At 40.5% G+C, this 12208-nt stretch overlaps 1 protein-coding gene and 1 long non-coding RNA gene across 3 annotated transcripts in view; one reads left to right on the forward strand and one right to left on the reverse strand.

Moving 5' to 3' along the window:
* Positions 1 to 12208, forward strand: part of LOC132648077 (uncharacterized) — a 130116-nt gene that overhangs the window by 85787 nt on the left and 32121 nt on the right. The gene's annotated exons all lie outside the window — the stretch shown is intronic.
* Positions 1 to 12208, reverse strand: part of Plekhm3 (pleckstrin homology domain containing M3) — a 163981-nt gene that overhangs the window by 37814 nt on the left and 113959 nt on the right. The gene's annotated exons all lie outside the window — the stretch shown is intronic.

Here is a 12208-nt window from a genome sequence, read left to right on the forward strand (position 1 = left end):
GTGAGTTTAGCCAGGCTAATTAGAAGATACCCTAGGAAATTTTCAACAGAAGTGAAATAATGTCAGCAGCTTTCTTATTCTCCTGCTTGCTGAGTGCCATTCAAAGACGGAAGCAGGGCCTTTCAGGAATGGTTCCCTCACAGGTGTGCAACCAGATACTGATTTCCTCTGCAGATCCTTTCATCAATGCATTTAATTAGTCAATGTTTAGATAGCACTTTGGGGATGAAAAGTACAATGTAAGCACTTAACATTATTATTACTTAGCTGCTTCTCTGGGTCCAGCAAGGCCTGAGATTAAATGAGAAATTAAAGTGAGTTCCTGGCTAGAAGGATAACTGTGATCTGATAACTCTCTAGGTCACTGAGGAAGAAAACAAGCCCCACACATAAACTGAACTAGTGCTCCAATCAGCTCTCATGCCATTGTCTGAGGCTGTTGCTAATTTTTAAGTCTTCGCTTCAAGGTGTCAACAGGCAGTAAACGCCACTCACCACGCTGAGGATTCCCACACGTCCTGTTTTCCCAGTAGGATCTGGCTTGTTGAAGGTGTCTGGAGCCAGGCCTATGGAGACCCAGGCCAGGGGTTCAGGTATATGGGAAGCGAGTGTGCAATAAAGCAAGGACAGGTAAACCAATCAAGAAATGATGTTTCAGCAGCTGGCTAGCCATCAACAGTGAACATAGAGCTGCATTACTAAACTCATGAAAACTGTAACTCCTCATAAACTGAAGATTTCAATATAACAGAAAGCCAGAAAGGTAAAACTAGAAAAATGTCTTCAAGAAAATATTCATGAAGCATAAGTACTTTTTACTTTGACAAGCTACAAAAGTGGTGAATCTTAAGAGTAAAATAAAAAAATATATATTATTTACAAAATAAAATGGCAAACCTAGGAAAACATTTATTGGCATGACAAAGTGCGAATTTTCACAATTCACAAAGTTCTTTTTTTAATTAATTAGAACAAGCCCAAGAATTTAATTAAATATAAGTTTACCAGGTGAGCAACGATATAAAAAGATGTTCCACCTCACGATGGAAAAATGAAACTTGAAACAACTGTGTGAAGCCATCACGGTGTTCTAGGAAATGTGGAGGGGTCACAGCAGTGAGGAGCCTTCCAACAGGGACAGCAGCCAGGCGCAGGTTGAGTCATCCACCTGATCTGACTGAGCACACGGCCAGGCAGCAGAAGGAGACGAACCTTTATTTGTACTAATTTGCATACGGGCCCAAACATCCACAGGTGCAAGTGCCCACAGCTAGAGAACTGAGTGGAAAGTGGGAGCCTCAGAAAAATGGCACAGCGTCTTTTTACAAACTGGCATTTGTTAAAAGTATAGAAGAGCTTAGAGAGACGCAGGCTGACATTAGTTAACAAAAGTTCCTTCTGGAGCATGGAATATAAGAAGAGCTGGATTTTAAAATACAATTCTGAGGTTGAGTTTAGTTAAGTAATATATACAATTTGCATACGTGTATTTGTAATTCTTACTAAATATATAGAAAACTTGCCTCAGTTTTCCTTCTGTATAGCCTAGGAATAGCCTATTTGCTCTTAATGACATTTATTTTCACATAGTTTCTTAACAGCGAGCCTATGTTTACCACAGCAGACTTGATGCTGGTATCCCAGGAGACCTGGCTGCTTCCTCAGAATGTTCCCTATCTAGAAGTTTTTCAGGTTTGGAAGGTAGAACTGCCTACTCAATTAGAATGATTTATAAGATAGGCACAGACTCAACAGCCTTATCTAATGCCAGGTAATTTAAGGTTGGTTTTTGTTTACATAATTATCACTTAATTCTGCACATTAATCTTCCCTTGTTCAATACTGGTCTGGGAGTTAGGAAACAGTCAGGATTACTTTTTTAGATGTGTTTTAGGATGTGTTTTCTAAGAATTCACTGGAACGTTTTTGGTACTTTCTTCCAGCTATGATCTAGCTGGTGGTGGCTGAGGTTCTCCCTTGCGGCCCTGTCAGAGCCGACTTCCTCTCTCTGGCTTCCCCCTCTGCTGCACCTCTTTCAGTTTTGATAACATGGTTGGCTAGGTAAACTGTAGTAGTTTCCCATGGTAGTTTTACAGGTTTTACTGTTTGTTTATAAGAATGAACAGCTTAAAAAGGCAGAAAAACAGTATTGTTAGGAGATTTTAAAATTAATTCTGCATCTATTCTGAGGTCACAATTTCACACTACTCAGGGTATTGCACAGAGGAAGTATTTTTCCAGCTCAACTATTTTACCTCTAGTTCATTGTCAATCCAAGAAAAAGTCAAGATATCAAGTGACTCGCCCTAGCCTTGGCCTCAAGAAAGAAATGGAAACTATGGTTTTACAACAGGAGGACAATTAAAGATAAGATTAGGTTCAAAGAAAAAGACATTTTGAATATCATGCCCATGTGAGACATGCTAGGAAGTTCAGTAAAATCTAAAGGGAAAAGAGTCCTGGAAGGGAAACCAGGACCCAGGCAATTTCCCAGCAGGTTGAGGGCAGACTGTGTGGTCCGGTGTAACCCCTGGTGTCTTCTAGATCTTTCTGGGTATCTGCCTTTTGCCCCTTAAGCCCCTTGTCACCGTTAGGCCAGAAGAAGAGAGTGGTGCTCATTTAGCTCATTAACATTTGTGACAAAGAGAGAATTTGGGGTAACTGTGGAGATTTTGGCTCCAGGCTCTCCATCAGTGTAAGTGAAAGGGAATGCTGCTTAGTTTTCCACAGTCCATTTTTCGTAGTGAAAAGAGGTCAAGTGAAATTTCAAGTAGTTGTACACCAGGTAAGATAAACTAGGGGAAGTCCAGAGTTTTCTCTTTTTTAAATCATAGACTATACACATAGATACATGACAGGGCTAGGACTGATCCTGGCGTCTCATGAACACTAGGCGAGCAACCATCCCCAGCCCAAATGTACAGACTTAAAGGAGTTTTAAACTATGCAGGTGAAGCTTCTCTACTTGCTCTCTGGCTTCATTCTGTCACTCTAACCTCTCTGACCTTATAAAATGCAGACTTGATGAGGTAACAGAAATAATGACAGAATTAGCAACACTTACACCATCCTCATAGCAGGAACCAACTGTTGAGTGTCTGCTAGTCACTGCCTTAAGCTTTGAACTCATTTCCGCTTGAGATGATGCAAGAGAGACACCTAGAAGACTGGCAGGCCAATGGTGAACAGTAATAGGTCATGTAGCTTGTAAGTGGAGAAGCTTGAATCCCTGTACCCAAGCTCTAACCACTGTGTCTTTCTAGAGCTGGCATCTGTTTAACAAACTCTCTGAAGTCCCTCTAGTCCCTGCAGGATGAGGTTTAAAATCTTTAGTATGCCCTTCATGCTAAGCACAGCTATTTCTGCACCTTTGCTTACAGCTTTTATCTTGCACATGCCCATTTTCTGTTGTCTCCTAGCTTGCTTCTTTTTCCCTGAATAAGTTCTAATCCTCATAATGACCATTTATTGCTATTATCACCTGTAACCTCTGGGTGCTTTCTGTATTTATTTTCAATTCCTATGGCAACTTTCCTAAGGCAGTATTATTGTGTTAGTTTTAAAGACAAATGAATCAAGATGAGTAATTACAGACATTCAGCATGCAGCAAGCTGGAGTTTTGTTCGGGCCCGCCTGACCTTAATGTATTTGTTTTTTTGTTTTTTTTTTTTTTTTCATTTCTACCACTATTCCCTTAAGATAGGGCCCCTCACACCTGTCTAGAGTGTCCTTAACTTTGTCCCCCAGTCTGTCTCCTCTTGCTCTGGTGTCATCCATAGTTGCAAAACAGATGACCTGTAGTGGAGAAGAAATGGCTTCTGCCTCACTTCCATTTCAGGCCTTTCTAAGCACATTTAACCTTTGCATCAAAAACTAAAACTGAATGTTTCAGAAACATTCCTAGGGCAGGCCTCAGAGCCAAACATTTAAATTACAGCCCTGTCCAAACTGATGGCAAGGCTCTGACCAGGGGGGGGGGGTTCTGGGTTAAGGGCATGAATACAGAGGGCAGATGTGCAGCTGCTGCCAGGGAAGCACCACAAGCAGCTCAGGACTTCCAGCGGATGCGTGCCTCATGACTCCTGGGAAATGCGCTCATAGCGCTGTACAGTGGGACAACACAGGGTCAATTTTGTGGGTAGCCAGAAAGGCTAACATGGGCAACTTCTAAATTGATCTAGAAAAACATTTTAACATTTGAATAGTTCTTTCTGGTTGATTATGTAGAGTTTTACACACACACACACACACACACACACACACACACACACACACACACACACGTGGTGCATGTTCAGCTCCTTCTGTACAGCCAAAGTTGGATATATTAATGTGCAGCCCTTAAGTGCCTCAGCTCCACGGACTGTGTCTGGCTCTCTAAGTGCCACCTTGGGATGTTTCGGGGGCACTTGGTCGTTACTACTCAATCTTAAGACTATAACTGAATTCTTTAATTTAACAGTCATGTAAAATTTCCCAAGTCCCACAGAAGCAATTTTAACTGCTTAAGAGATTAAAAGTTTCAGTATGAAGAGGGGGTACATCTTTCTTTTTCCCCCCAAATGGGTAAATTACTTCAGCCTTGTTTTTAATAATCCATCTTTCCTGTGCTGACTCTTGATGAATGAGCCACGCTCCTTTTAATTTCCTTTGAATATTTCAGTAATCACTTGTGTTCCTAAATAGCAATTTCAGTGTCAATATCAATCATTATATTTTGATTTTGCATTTCTGTAGCCCATAAATATCCTCAAATCCCTGTCTTCAAAATGATTGTACTTATGCCTGACCTTTTACTCTTTAAGAAAAGTCTGGAGGCCAGGTGCAGTGGTGCACACCTTTAATCCCACACTCAGGGAGGCAGAGGCAGGTGGATCCCTGTGGGTTCAGGGCCAGCCTGGTCTACAAAGTGAGTCCGGGATAGTCAGGGCTACACAAAGAAACCCTGTCTTAAAAAAACAAAACAAAACAAAAAACTAAGGTCAAACAAACAAACAAAAAAAAAAAGGAAAAATATCACATATGTGGTCACATTAATGTATAAGCTAAATGAAAATATACAGACTGCCCACAAATAGGCACAAGCTATCATGTAAAAAATAGATTAAACTACATTAAAAATAGATGTGGTAATAAACATACAAATATATAAAATTTGGCTTTATATGTAACAGAAAATAAGCATGCAAAGTCAAACACTGAAAAGCCATTCTCCCCATAAAATGACCAAATTTATATTTTTTAGAAATAACAAATTAATGCTCATATAATACAATATAAATATATGATATGCATAATATATATTCCAGGTATTTAAAAAAAGTTCACATCTCTATAGTAATCTAATTTTATATTATTAGAAAATAAATGTTCTTGCAGAAGTATGTATAGTATAGTATATTCTTTATAAGAGGAAAGGATTGGAAATCTTTAAAAGCCAACTGCAGCAATGGAATCTTATATAAGCATTCCAAATCACAAGTGTTTCTGAAGATAATTTATTAAGATTTAAAGATCAGGGTAAACACCAACACACTTTCAAGAATGAGCCCCGCTCTCTCTGCACACAGAGAAGAGGCAGCTGGCATGTATCCACTGCTGATTGTGGTGCTGGGCTAGTAACACTGAAGCACACGGGCACTGACCCCTGCCAGACAGATAACCCCATGTTCCCACATCATCATCATCATCATCATCATCATCATCATCATCATCATCATCACCATCATTACCACCACCACCACCACCATCATCATCATCATCATCATCATCATATTAGTGTCTCATTTGATAGATAAGAACTCAGAGCCAAGGAATGAGGACTTGAACTCAGGTCTAGAAAATGGCTGGGCTGTGAACCTCCCTGCTCTGCTGCCTAAAAGATTACTTTCTTTTTAGCAACTGATCACAATTGCAAATTCCCTGCTGCTGCATCCCTTTTTAGTTAGGTAACATCACAGCTTTTCAAAAAGTGAACTGGGATGAAGGAGGAGGTCCTTTGGGGTTCTGTTCTGGAGCGCTGCAGTGTGTTGACAGTATTGCCACCGAGGACTCCTCTCGTTCTCTATGGCTCTTGGCTCCTGTCCCTGACTCCCCTGTCTTTTCTCTTGTTCTTCCCAGTGTAAATCTTGGGGGCTGCTTGGCCTCCCAATGGAGAGAGGACTCAGTGAGTGATACTCACAGCCTGCCTGGCCCATCTTGTGTTCCTGGCCTCACTCTCAGCTTCCTTCTTACTTGCTAGCATGCCCTGGGATTAAGGCTCATTCCAAACTCTGGTCTAACAAAACAGCCCAGAGCATCCTGGGGTTAACTCTGGGCTTAGCCTTTCACAGTTCTATGATTAAATTGCATTTTTCAGTGGTTCTGCCTTTAAACTCAAACCCCTTTAAAAAGAAACTTAAGGAGAGCAAAACATAGGAAACAGCCAAATGCCAATAACATATTTTAGTCATTTGGGGGAATGGGCAGCTTTAGAAACCACAAATTCCCACTTATGCAAGGCTACTCGAGCTTTCCGTTTATTGCTTGGTGACAGAAGCCTGGCTCTCAGACATGGTCAGAAATGCACTCTTGTTTTCTTTTTCTTCTTTCTTTTTTCTCTCATTCTCTCTTTCTCCTTCCTTCCTTCCTCCCCCTCTCTCCCCCCCGTCTTTCTTTCTTTGAAACTTATAGAAGGCCTGGGCTATCACAGTAGGAACTGGCTAACTGTACAGCTCTAATCAAGTAACAAAAGATTTTTCTACTGATACAGATTTTTTTTTTCTTAAACTGAAAGGTAGATCCAAGTCCACGTCTTGGTACCTGTTACCCCAACTTGGCAAACCCAGCCATAACAATGTATACATTCAAAGCTTGAGAGGGTCCACATCTGTGACTTTACTATCAGAGGTTTTGGTACCTACCTTGTGCCAGGCAGAAGGAGGTTATGTCTTCTTTGTCCTTAGGAAAGTGATTGGGAGGGAAATGCTAAGCCCAAGTCTTATTTTGTAACTGTTTTACAAATTAATAGCTGGCACAACTCAAAATAGAAAGAACTCCAGAGGGCTTTCCCCTGCAACCTTGAATCTGTTCTGACTATATAGCACTAACCATTGCAGCATCGGAAGCTAGTGGTGGTTTTCTTCATCTCAGGACCCAGATGTAAGAGTTGGACTGGAGGGTCGTCTAGCTAGAGCAACACATAAACTATCTATCACCAAAGAATCTGGTGCTATCTTGCCCGTGAGCTCAGGCTTCCATAGCCATCTCCTACATTAGGGGTGGATGAGAAGCTATCCCATGTAATAGTAAAACTTAAAACTTTATATAGTAAGTACTGAGAGTTTTGGTGGTAGGTGTATGCAAGATATGTATTGAATAAACTATAAGCCAAGGAAACAGCCTACAGTGAGACATCTGACACCCATCTGACGTAGCAGGAGTCCCAGAGGCAACCACTCACAGATACTGAGGCATATAATATCTATTTTTGATAGCAAAATATAAATGTAGGGAACAGACACAAAAGAGTGTCACAAGCAGAGGCTTTTTAATAACATCCCTGAAGAAAGGGCTTGAATACACTGAGAAATAAAGCTTGGCATAAATCTTTATCACCCCTCCTGAAATACTTAAGACTGCTCAGCAGCCGGAAAGGGCTCCACTGTAAGTGCAGAGCGATAGAGGAAAGGTCCTCGTAATTTTTGTTTTCTTGATCAGCTCACTTAAAAACAATTTCTAAGTTTTATTTTGTCCCATAAAAGATACTAAAAACAATTAAAATCTATCATCCACTATCACCATCACTTTAAAAAAGGAGATTCTAAGCCAAAATAAATAAATACATAAATAAAATTTAAAATGTAGGAATGGAATGATTTAGAGAAAAGAGCATTTAAAACTAATCTCTTAATGGGAGTGACACTATTAAGACCTGGAGAAACCTGAAGCCCACAGAGGGAGACTGGGACTCTTTATACACGCATGTGTGTGTGCAGGTGGACATGTGCAGGTATGCAAAAATGTGTTTTCACCTGTGTGTGATCAGCAACAATCCTGAGGTGTCACTCCTCAGAGCCACTCATTCTTTTTGAGACAAGATTTCATACTAGTACCCAGGGCTGACTGATTCAGCTAAATGGGCTGGCCAGGACACCTCAGAATCCTTCTGTTTCTGCTCCCTAAAACTGGGATTATAAATTTATGCCACCATGCCTGGATTTTTATTTTATTTTATTTTTTTTTTTACATGGGTTCAGGGACTGAACCTAGGTTCTCATGCTTGCAATGCAAGCACTTTATCAACTGAGCTATCTCTCCCGCCTGGGGGAACTGCTTTGATAAAAGAAGCATATGGGGATTTCAACAAGGAAAAAAAGAAAGTAACTTACAGCCTGAAAGCCACTGAAAGCTAAAGCCATTAGAGTGAGTTTCAAAATGCTAGATAATGACAGTGTTTCTCAAACTTTACTCATGAAAACAGTCATATTGTCACAGCTGCATTCTATGTATGTTACTTAGTCAATGTTTTGTTTAAATTAAACCTTTTGGGTAGTTAGACACATTTATTTAAAATAGAAGTCTTCTGTGAATATAGTAAGTTATGAGCCACGAAATCAAGCTGGAGCCCCTTTCTACTTGCTGGCAGCGCTGTTGATGTCAACTCTGTTAAAAAAGAGACCAGCAAATATCAAAGGCTCAAATCCTACCAGCACCAGAATGAAACTCTGATTTAACCTGAAGAATGGAGAGAAGCGAAAGAAACACTTTCTTTCCATAAAATATTTTAACCCACACCTAAAGTCACTGTTTGTAACAACTCCCACCAGCTTGGCCAACAGTCCATGGAACCAGAGACATCCTGATTTACTTGGTAGCTAAGAGGGCTGTTGAAACAGCCTTCCTGCACCTAAATTCTGAACTTGAGAAATGTACTAACTGGTGATCTAGAGCAAGCCTCCCTGCTCTAGTGGATCTGTGGAACAAGAACAGCAGGATCCAATGTGAATCCAGTGGACAGAAGCGGAGCTCTTACAACACTTACCGGCACATATTAAGGTCTAAAAACGCCAGCTGTTACTCTTATTATACTATGGAAATACTATGTCAAGGTTTGGTGTAGGCCTATGTTAGACTCTGTCAGGCATACAGTTGTAGAGAACATTTCTAGAAAAGAGAATACAGCTCTAGAGTGACAACAACCATTTTGCTCAAATTAAAACTGAACACATTACACAAAACATTTATAGTAACTTACTAACCATTTTGCTTTTAAGTTCCTACCATGTCTCATTTACCTGAGTAACATATCTAAGTTCTACAGTTTTGTCTTTAAATAAGGCATAGCACATGATGCATTTGACAAACACACAAAAATGTCATGCCACAGGTCAGGATCTTAACTTTAAGTTACTACTTAGGTAAGCAAGGCTGTCTAAGTTATTAACTTTTTAATTATGCAATCAATATCTCGTCTATTTAGAGTAAACAACAGAATTAACATAGGATTTAATCCTCAGAGTGACTACATGTATTAAATTTGAATTCATATTATGAAATACAGGAAGGGGCTCAGCCATCAATAAATCATTGAATAAAATGCCAACATCAAAAAGCACTAGTTCTAGGGGGCTCCTAAGATGGATTAGTTGGTCCTGAACAAGAAAGGCATATATTAACATATCCTAAGCTGTTGCCTTTCATGTATCTCATCCCTTTTGTCCCTGGAACTATTTTTAGTACAGTGAGAACAAAAGAGTTGCCAAGGCAGTCCAGCAGAAAGAGAGGGTATTAATTCAGTAGGACTTGGTCAAGGTTAGGGCAGGAGGCAGCAGGCAAATACATATTTGGCTCATTAAACTTCAAGTCAAGGTTGTAGTGGGAATTTATAGCACTTTCTAGGCCCTTTCGGAGGGGCTACCTTGATGGCAGTCTCATTCAGAAGATCCTGAGTTATAAAACTGTCTTCCTCAGCCACTTTCTCCATCTCTCTAGCACGCTTCTTGGAAGTACCTCCCTTTCTCTGCTCATCGATGGCTGACTCTTCTTTCACCATCTCCACTTGAGCTGTTCAGTTCTCCCTCTGTGACCCTCTGTTTCGGAGTTTGCTTCTATAGTCCATATTGCTGTTTCTTCTGGAAGTAGGTGACATGACCATCCTTGCTTGCTCTTTCTCCAAGTCTCTCAATTTTTTTTTATTGAAATGTTTACCCAACATCAACTCTTCTTCCTTACATATGTCACCTGTTCTTTCCTGCTTGCGTTCTTCCTCTCATCCTGTCATGGGTACTTTTTACTTCCTCTAATCCCATTATGCCTGTGAACAACAAAATGTTCAAAATCCTGAAGTAAATTATATTCTGCTTACCTTTGTAGGCCTCATTTTCTCATTTCCTTTGTGCCTTTCTCTGGGAAACTATTTCTTTGAGAGGCTTAGCCTAAACATTTTAGGATTTCAAAAGGGAAGAATAAGTTCCAATGTAATACAGTTCACTCTTTTCCCTGGCCTGTCACTGCATTGCACTTAGACTGGGTAGCTAAACAAAAAGGAGTGCCCGGATAGGAGTTCTCTCTGCTTAAGCATTACAGTGGCTGCTTGAATGAGAAATACCTCTACAGGCTTCAGTATTTGGACACTTGGTCCCTGATCGGTGGTGCTCTTGTTGGAGGCGGAGTCTTGTTGGAGGGAGTGTGTAACTGGGGGAGGGCTGGGAGTTTCCAGCCTGAGGTCACTTCTAGTTCACTCTCTCTGCTTCCTGTGTGTGAACAGAGATGTGATGTCTCAGTCCCCTGTGCACACTTGCCGTGCTTCACCATTATGGACCTTCTGTGGAACCGTAAGACAGAACAAACTCCGCTTTTCTGTAAGTCACTTTTGGTCATGGTGTTTTACCACAGCAACAAAAAAAAAGCAACTACTACAAAGACTAAAAAATTAGATAACTACTTATAAATGGTTTCTATATCCTGGGTTGGTTAACTCTTCAGATTTGTCCAATTATTTTACAGTGATCCGAAGTGGTTATTGATGAAAGTAAAATGTATTGTAGAAACGTCAAATGACAACTCTGCACATACACTCACAGAGGGACTTCAATATAGTGTGTCAGGTACTGTACTGGAGCTAAGGATGCCAGTAAATAGAGCAGGGCCTGGCTTCTTATTTCCTGCAGTTGACATAGTTAAAATCTTACTGAGAAGGAAAGGCCCAATTCACTGGTCAACAGGCTCTCCTGTTAACAAAAGCTATTCAGCTTTGAGATCGGATACACATTTAAGAGTGGACAGCAGGAGGTTTCTCAAACACACACACACACACACACACACACAAATACACACGAACCCAACCCAAAGGATAATGGAAATCATCTGTTCTGCTCTCATATACAAACCTATAATTTATGGAAAGATGGGGGGAAAAGTCCCTTAGGAAGCATAGCCAAGTTCTGTGGTGAAAACTTCAACTGTACTCAGAGCTCAGACTGGAAGAGGTGGGGGTGGAAGCCACAGGAAAAATAACACGTCTGGGGCAGTCAGTTCTCCCTTCTCTCAGGTTCCAAAGGCATTTGGGGCCAAGCTGCCTTCTCGCCCTCCTTCCCCACCCCCACCCTTACACAGTCTCAGGCCATTACTTTTTCTTGTTTTCAGGGCAACTCACACCAGTGAGGTAGACAGCAACTTTGTCTCAAACAAACAAGAACTGCAGTTTGGTATAGTGCTCACAATTGTTACCTCAAGGTGATTTCAGAAGAATACACTATAGGACATCCTAGAAAATATGTAGATACAATCAAGTGAAAATGTGTATGAAGTAAATATAATGAAGTAAATATAATTACCAAGAATTTCCAAACTTTGGAAGGGAGATTATTTATTTAAATATACAAGGCAAACTATATATTTGCATATATGTATTGGTATACACTAACATGTAGAATAACTTATTACTAAGAACACACTGAGTTCTGACAACAGAAAAAGCCCTCATTTAAGGGCACAATTCTGTTAGCACCAAAGAACTGAATTACACTGAATCAAACCCAGGGTCAAGCATGCTCGGCAGGCATAGACAGGAACTTGACCACTGAGCTATATGGCCCCTGGCCCCTGGTTTCTTAAGGTAAGGTCTTGATTAATAATCCAAGCTGCTCTAAAACTTTTTTGTCTCCCAGAATGTCTCCAAACACCTGATCTTCTTGCCTTAGCTTCCTGAGTACTAGGATTACAGGC

Source organism: Meriones unguiculatus, chromosome 15 (genome assembly GCF_030254825.1).
Source record: "Meriones unguiculatus strain TT.TT164.6M chromosome 15, Bangor_MerUng_6.1, whole genome shotgun sequence".
NCBI lineage: Eukaryota > Metazoa > Chordata > Mammalia > Rodentia > Muridae > Meriones > Meriones unguiculatus.